The sequence below is a fragment of the Myotis davidii genome, unplaced genomic scaffold (genome assembly GCF_000327345.1).
Source record: "Myotis davidii unplaced genomic scaffold, ASM32734v1 scaffold972, whole genome shotgun sequence".
In the NCBI taxonomy this organism is placed as follows: Eukaryota; Metazoa; Chordata; class Mammalia; order Chiroptera; family Vespertilionidae; genus Myotis; species Myotis davidii.
In genome coordinates this window covers 11,852-18,177 of record NW_006283637.1, presented here as the reverse complement: position 1 = coordinate 18,177, position 6,326 = coordinate 11,852, and positions in this window count along the sequence as shown.

Here is a 6,326-nt window from a genome sequence, read left to right as displayed (position 1 = left end):
ATCCATTGCCCCCCCAGTATGTGCCCCAACCAGAGATTGAACCCTCAACCTAGGTATGTGCCCTGTCTAGGAATTGAACCAGGTCTACAGGATGATGCTCCAACCAACTGGACCACCTGGCCAGGGCAATTCCCTTTCTTTTTATGGCTGAGTAATATTCCATTATTTTCTTTATCCATCCATGGACACTTAGATTGTTTCCATATCTTGGGCAATAATGCTGTAATGACATGGGGTGCATATTATTGTTTTTTCAAATAAGATTAAACAAAATTAAAAATTCATCTCCTCGCCCTGACTAGTTTGGCTCAGTGGATAGAGTGTTGGCCTGCGAACTGAAAGGTCCCAGGTTCGATTCCGGTCAAGGGCATGTATCTTGGTTGCAGGCACATCCCCAGTAGCGGGTGTGCAGGAGGCAGCTGATCGATGTTTCTCTCTTATCGATGTTTCTAACTCTCTATTCCTCACCCTTCCTCTATGTAAAAAATCAATAAAATATATATTAAAAAAATTCATCTCCTCAGTCACATGGGTCACATTTCAAGGACTCAGTGGCCTCATTGGATGGTGCAGGTATAGAACATGAACATTATCACAGAAATTTCCAGTGGACATCAGCACAGCTTTAGATCAGGATTTTTTATCAGTGAACTATTGGCATTTGGAGCCAGATAATTTCTTGTTGTGGGGGGCACTTTCCTGTGCACTGTAGGGTATTCACTATCCTCTATCCACTCCATGCGAACGGCAGCCCCCTTCTCATTACATCCAGCTGACTCTAGCTTATCCTTCAGGCCTTGGTGTATGTGGCACCTCCTCCAGGAAGCATTCCCTGATTCTCTGCCCTTCCCAGTCTGGGTCCGGTATCTCCCACCCCTGCTTGATCCCCTGTACTTGATCCTTTGTCCATCTTGGACAGGCTGCATGCCCAGAGTGGAGCCGGGGCTCAGGGTGTGCTATCTGAGAGTGAATGCATGGAATCAGGGGGAAGCAGAGAAGAGAGTAGGTTGCATAGGACATGGAAGAACCTGAGTTTTCTGATAAGCTTGTCCTGGCCATGGGTCCATGGAGTTTGGCTCTGGGTACAAAATCCAGGAAAGGAATACAGCCCCAAGGGGTGTCCACTGCCTCCATCTGAGCACTGGGCTCCTATGTATGCCGTCCCTTCGATGAGAAGATAAACTCTCCTGTCTATTGTGCGGTTAGAGGCTTGAAGGGTGAGGTAGGAGGGAGGGGATGGTGGGGGTCTCCTGAGTGCCTGGATGAGGGAGGAGAGTGGGGGGCACTGAGTGCACGATAACTAAGGAGAAGCGCCCTGGCAACTTGTGCCAGGCAGATGGCAAAGGAGAGGCTGTTTCAGAGGTAGCTGTCATAACAGCCCAGGTCCAGGAGGATAAGAAACATTGTGGGGGCTGTGGAATTACCGAGGAGGCTGCTGAATCCCAAATTCCCTCCTGGCACCCCAACAGCAGCCCCTCAGGCTCTGATCGGCCCCTGGCAAGGGCAGCTGAAGGGCTCGGCTGGGGAATGAGGGGCTGCAGAGCTCGTGTTGGCTGTATGGGGCAGGAGGTTCTCAAAAGGTACCACAGACCTGGCCCTCCGTTCCCATGGCAGCTAGGGAGTTCCCGCATGGGAATGCAGTGTTCTCTCCACTCCCACACATTCCGACCCTGTCAGAGCCAGCCGTGCCTCCCCCAGGGAGGGTCCACCGGCTCCAGTCTGGTGGTGCCAGCCCCTGAGCAGGAAGGTGTCAGAGGTGGAACTAAGGGGCTTCCAAGAATGGGACAGGTGGATGCTCAGGTCCCTGTCCTTCCCTAAGCCGATGGATCCGTGAGGGTCTCTCAGGAGACAGGCTTTGTCTGGTGGGTGAGGGGTTCCCCTTGTGGCCTCTATCACAGAAGGCATCCGCCTGCAGTTGTTAGTCACTGTGGGCCCTGAATAATTCCGGCTGACCTTTGCCAGCAGCAGTGGCACCACTGCTTCCCCCCAGGGCGGCCCTGCCCCTCCTGGGCAGCTCAGCAAGGCGTGTCCTCACCGCCCTCCCAGGAGCTGGGGCCCGGGCTGGGCAGGGTTCAGTCTCAGGGACTTGTTCAGGGGTGAGGAGCACAGCCAGGGTGGGCCAGCAGGACATGGGCTGGGAGGGCCCTGCACACCCCCAGCCCCACTGGCTTGGGCACCTGATAGCTCTGGTTGTGAGTCTTCTCCTCACCTGCGGGCCAGGTAAGTGGGACTGGGCTGGGCCAGTGGAGGAGCCTGACAGATTCCCAGAGGAGAGGGGCAGAGGTGACTGGTGCCTGGGGCTTCCCAAATCCCCACAGGGGCAGCCAGGAGGACTTGTGTTTTTTGGCACAGGCTTACATCACAGCCGGCCAGAGTGCTCGTTCACAAAACTGCTGCTTTATGAATTGAAGATCTGCTAAGATGAGTATGGAGATAGCTGGGCATTCTTTCATTCACTGGCTCATTCACACATTCATTCCCTATGGGTTTATTTCTTTTAATTGACGCCTCTGCTCCTAGCACCTGTGCCCAGCTCTCAGGTGGGAAATGAGCAAGTGACAGCTCTGGACTTCTAAGAGCTCCAGGCTGGTGGTGAGGCCGGCCAGCCATTGCTCGGCCCTTGGGGTACAGGGCTGAGCAGGAGCTTTGCCATCTCAAGGGGACTGAGGGGGGTGATTTGCCTAAATAGCAGAGTGATGTTGGGTTGGCAGGACTTCTGTAGGCACACTTAGTGGTAAAGGGGAGAGCACGCCTGGAGGGGAGCACTGGGTGGGCAAAGGCCAGGAGGCAGGAAATTGCCAGGTGTATTTCAGTAGGGCAGTGTGATGATGTGAGTGCATTTGGGCTGCCTAAGGGGGGATGCTGAGGGGAGGGGTACAAGCAGGAAGGCAGCCTGGGAGGGTTATGGGAGTTTGTTCTTAGATCCTAAGGGGACTTTGCAGGCCTGTTGGTCATTATGGGGGCCAGCTTAGGCCTTGCTGCCCAGAGAAAGCCCACCAGCCTCAGGTAAAGGTAGGGATCCAGCTTGGGGTTGGGGGGAAGTACCAGGCTCTCTCCCCTACAGAGATAAGGTCCAAGATCCCCCATGTGTGGCCCTGGGCTTCCCAGACCCCTGTACTGTTTACTCCGGTTGCCTCCTTGGGCAGGAGGTCAAGACTTCACAGCTAAACTCATCTGGTGGCTTATAGAAGGTATCTCCTGTGTGCTGGGTGCTTGAATATCTGTTCCCTTGCTCCTCTGAGGAGGAAGGACTGTCTTTAATGCTTAGCTGAAAATGGAGGCCACTAGGACCTGAAGGGATGGGAGAGGGGCTTCTGCATCCTGAGAGGCTGTGAGTCCCTGGACAAAGGCAGCCTGTGGCTTCCACCTTGTCCTTTCCCAGCTGAGACCAGGCTGCAGCTCCTGTGCAGGTGGGAGGCACCCCAGCTCCCAGCCCTGAGTCACCGAGGCCGGGCTTTGGCCCCAGGAAGAGCTTTGCGGTTGGACGCCATTGTGAGGTGCCCACACAATGACATGAATGGTGGGTGGGTTTGTACAGAACAATCCCACCACCTCCAGTGGGGCGTGTCCCCCTGAGCTGTCTCCAAAGCACGTTGCCACAAACAGAGGTTGTTAAACTGCTTTTGTCCCCAAGACTCACTTAGGGTCTGATGTTGGGGGCTGTTCGAACTGGGCAGACTCCAAGGAGGGCTGGTTGCCTGGGCTATGGGTCGACACCCTTCCCCACCACCTCATTATGTCTGCAGCATGTGGGACAACTTCTCAGAGCAGGAATTCCCCTGGAATCAGTCTAGACTGAAATGCTGGATTTAAGTCCTATCCCAGGATTTTTGACTTAAATGCTGGCAAAGACTCTTTTAATACCTGGGTAGAGATAAAAAGAAATCTAAATCCAATGCTGACAGGCTGTGTGTCCTTGGGCCAGATACCCAAACTCGCTGAGTTTCCATCATCCCAAAGAGTAATTTTAAAAATTACCAAGCTGGAGGAAATTCATTTCTCACTCCCTTCTCACTTCACCCTGGACCTTGTCAGTCCTCTTCCACATCTGCATCCTGTCCTGCATCCCTTTGTGCCTCTGGGATTGAGACATTCCAAGATCCCAAAGACCTCAGTAACCATCATTTTGTATTGTGTATCTACTATGTGCTAGAGTTTTACCTGTGCTAGCTCGATTGAACCTGCATGGTTAAGATACAGGCACCATTGACTTGTTTTTTATGGAAGAGGAAACAGGTTCAGAGAGGTTAAGCTTTTTGTTAAAGTCAAACAACAAGGATCTGAATCCCAGTTTTTGGATGATTCCTAAGCCCCAATCTTTACCTCATGCCTGGGAAGAGACTGAGGGTTGATGAATATTTCTCCTTTTCTGGCAGTTTCCTGGCATGTGGGTACCACCACCCCACCCAGCAGGGTTCCCCCAGGGATATGACAATGTAGCACATATAAAGATCTCATTTTGCTTTGCTGAGTGCCTTGCTGGGTCCCTGAACAGTGGCTATTGCCCCAATCAAAGCCTGGCCAGAGATATCTGAGGGACAGAGAGGGAGATTATCCAGGGAGGGGGTATTGATGGGAGTCATATGTGTGTGGAGGATGTTTAGAGTGGAGAAGTGGGCCTCTAATTGTAACCTGCTCTGGCCAGCATTTCAGTTCATCTTGCACCACTTGTGACTCAGCTCCTGGAAAAAAGGAAAGTTTTGTTCATATTTCCCCTGAGCCTCAAAAAGCAGAATCGCCTTTTCTCCCAATGACTGGGTGGTTTTCTCAAAAGGAAAATGATGTGTCCTGGTGGGTGGGGCAGCTTGGCTGCTGCTTGTCCAACTGTTCCTCTGGTCACTTGATGCTGCCGGTGCTGTCCCAAGAGGGGTGCCTTCCAGGAGACCCACAGCCAGGCATAATGGCTCATATAGGACCCACCCACTGGTAGACTCTGTGGTCAAGATGACGCTCCCCATTTTACAGGTGAGGGGACAGAAGCTCAAAGAGCAAGGTTCCCCATGTGGCCAGGGTAGAGTTTGGCTTCAAATCCAGGTTGTCTGGCTCCAAACACAACAATTTGCATCCTGCTGCCACTGACTAGGTCTGGCGTCTGAGTTGGGGTACCAGCCTGCTTCCTCATCTTCCTGCTCCCTGCTCCAAGCTCAGAGCTGTTCATAGGGGCCTTAATTCACCATAGACCCTGAGCTGTGAGAGGCAGATGTCAGGTTAGGAGAGCATAGCACAGGATGCTCACCAGCCAACTGTCCTGGTTTGCCCGAGACTGAGGAAGTTCCTGCATGAAAGTTTAAGTACTGAAATTGAGAAAGTCCACACCAAGAGAGGGTCCACACCCTCTCTCCTGGTCGCTATCCTTTAGTTATTCCATTCCTGTCACTTCTTCTGAGGTCTGTCCTCATACCTGGAGCACAGTAGGTATGCAGTAAATTTTGACACGTGAATAAAGGAGGCAGAATCTCACTTGGTGAGAATTACTGGTCTGCCTCCTTCTTCCATAAAGTCATGACGGAAGCCCTGAGAGCCATAGGGGATGCTAGCTCATCTGCACCATCCAAAGCAAAAACCCAAACCTCTCAAACTGCCAGCATTGGCATGAAGACAGGGGGACATCTTCCCTGACAGCCGAAGCCTCCTCCGAGAGCTCTGGGACAAACCCAGCCCTCAGCTCTTCTGAGCTCCTGGAGAAGCATCCAGCTTTGCCACCTCTCCTGCACCTCTCTCCATCCCCAGTGGGCCCTCCGGAGGAGCCCATGACCACAGGTACTTCCTCATTAGCCAGAGCTCTTGCCCTGATCCCATCATGAGTTCAGCGTCTCTGTCCTGGGGACATCCTCCTAGACAATGTCCAGCCTATTTTTTCAGTCTCTACCCTCTCCACAGCTATGTGTCTGAGAAGCATGGCTCATCCTGTCACATACCTACCCTTCAGACAGCTACTGACCCAACCATGAGTCCACATGGGGTGGGGAGGGAGCTGGGTGGCTCTCAAGGCAGCAAAAGTACCTTTCCCCACTCTCACTCCAAAGCAGTAGAGACAGAAGAACTGTATTCATAATAAAAATAGTGATGATCATCTATCACTCACTAAGGGTGAAGAGTTTGAAGTGCATTGCGTATTTAATTTCCCTAAAAAGGCTGTTACTTTTATTTTTTATTTTTAAATGACAGTTGACATTTAATATTAGCTTTAGGTGTAAAGCAGGCATGTCAAACTAACATGGGCCAAATAAACAAGGTTTAAGTTTATGTGGGCTGCAAAAAAAAAAAAAAAGCTTCAATTTTCATAGAAACAGGTTTATTTCGATAGAGCAGCGGTTCTCAACCGG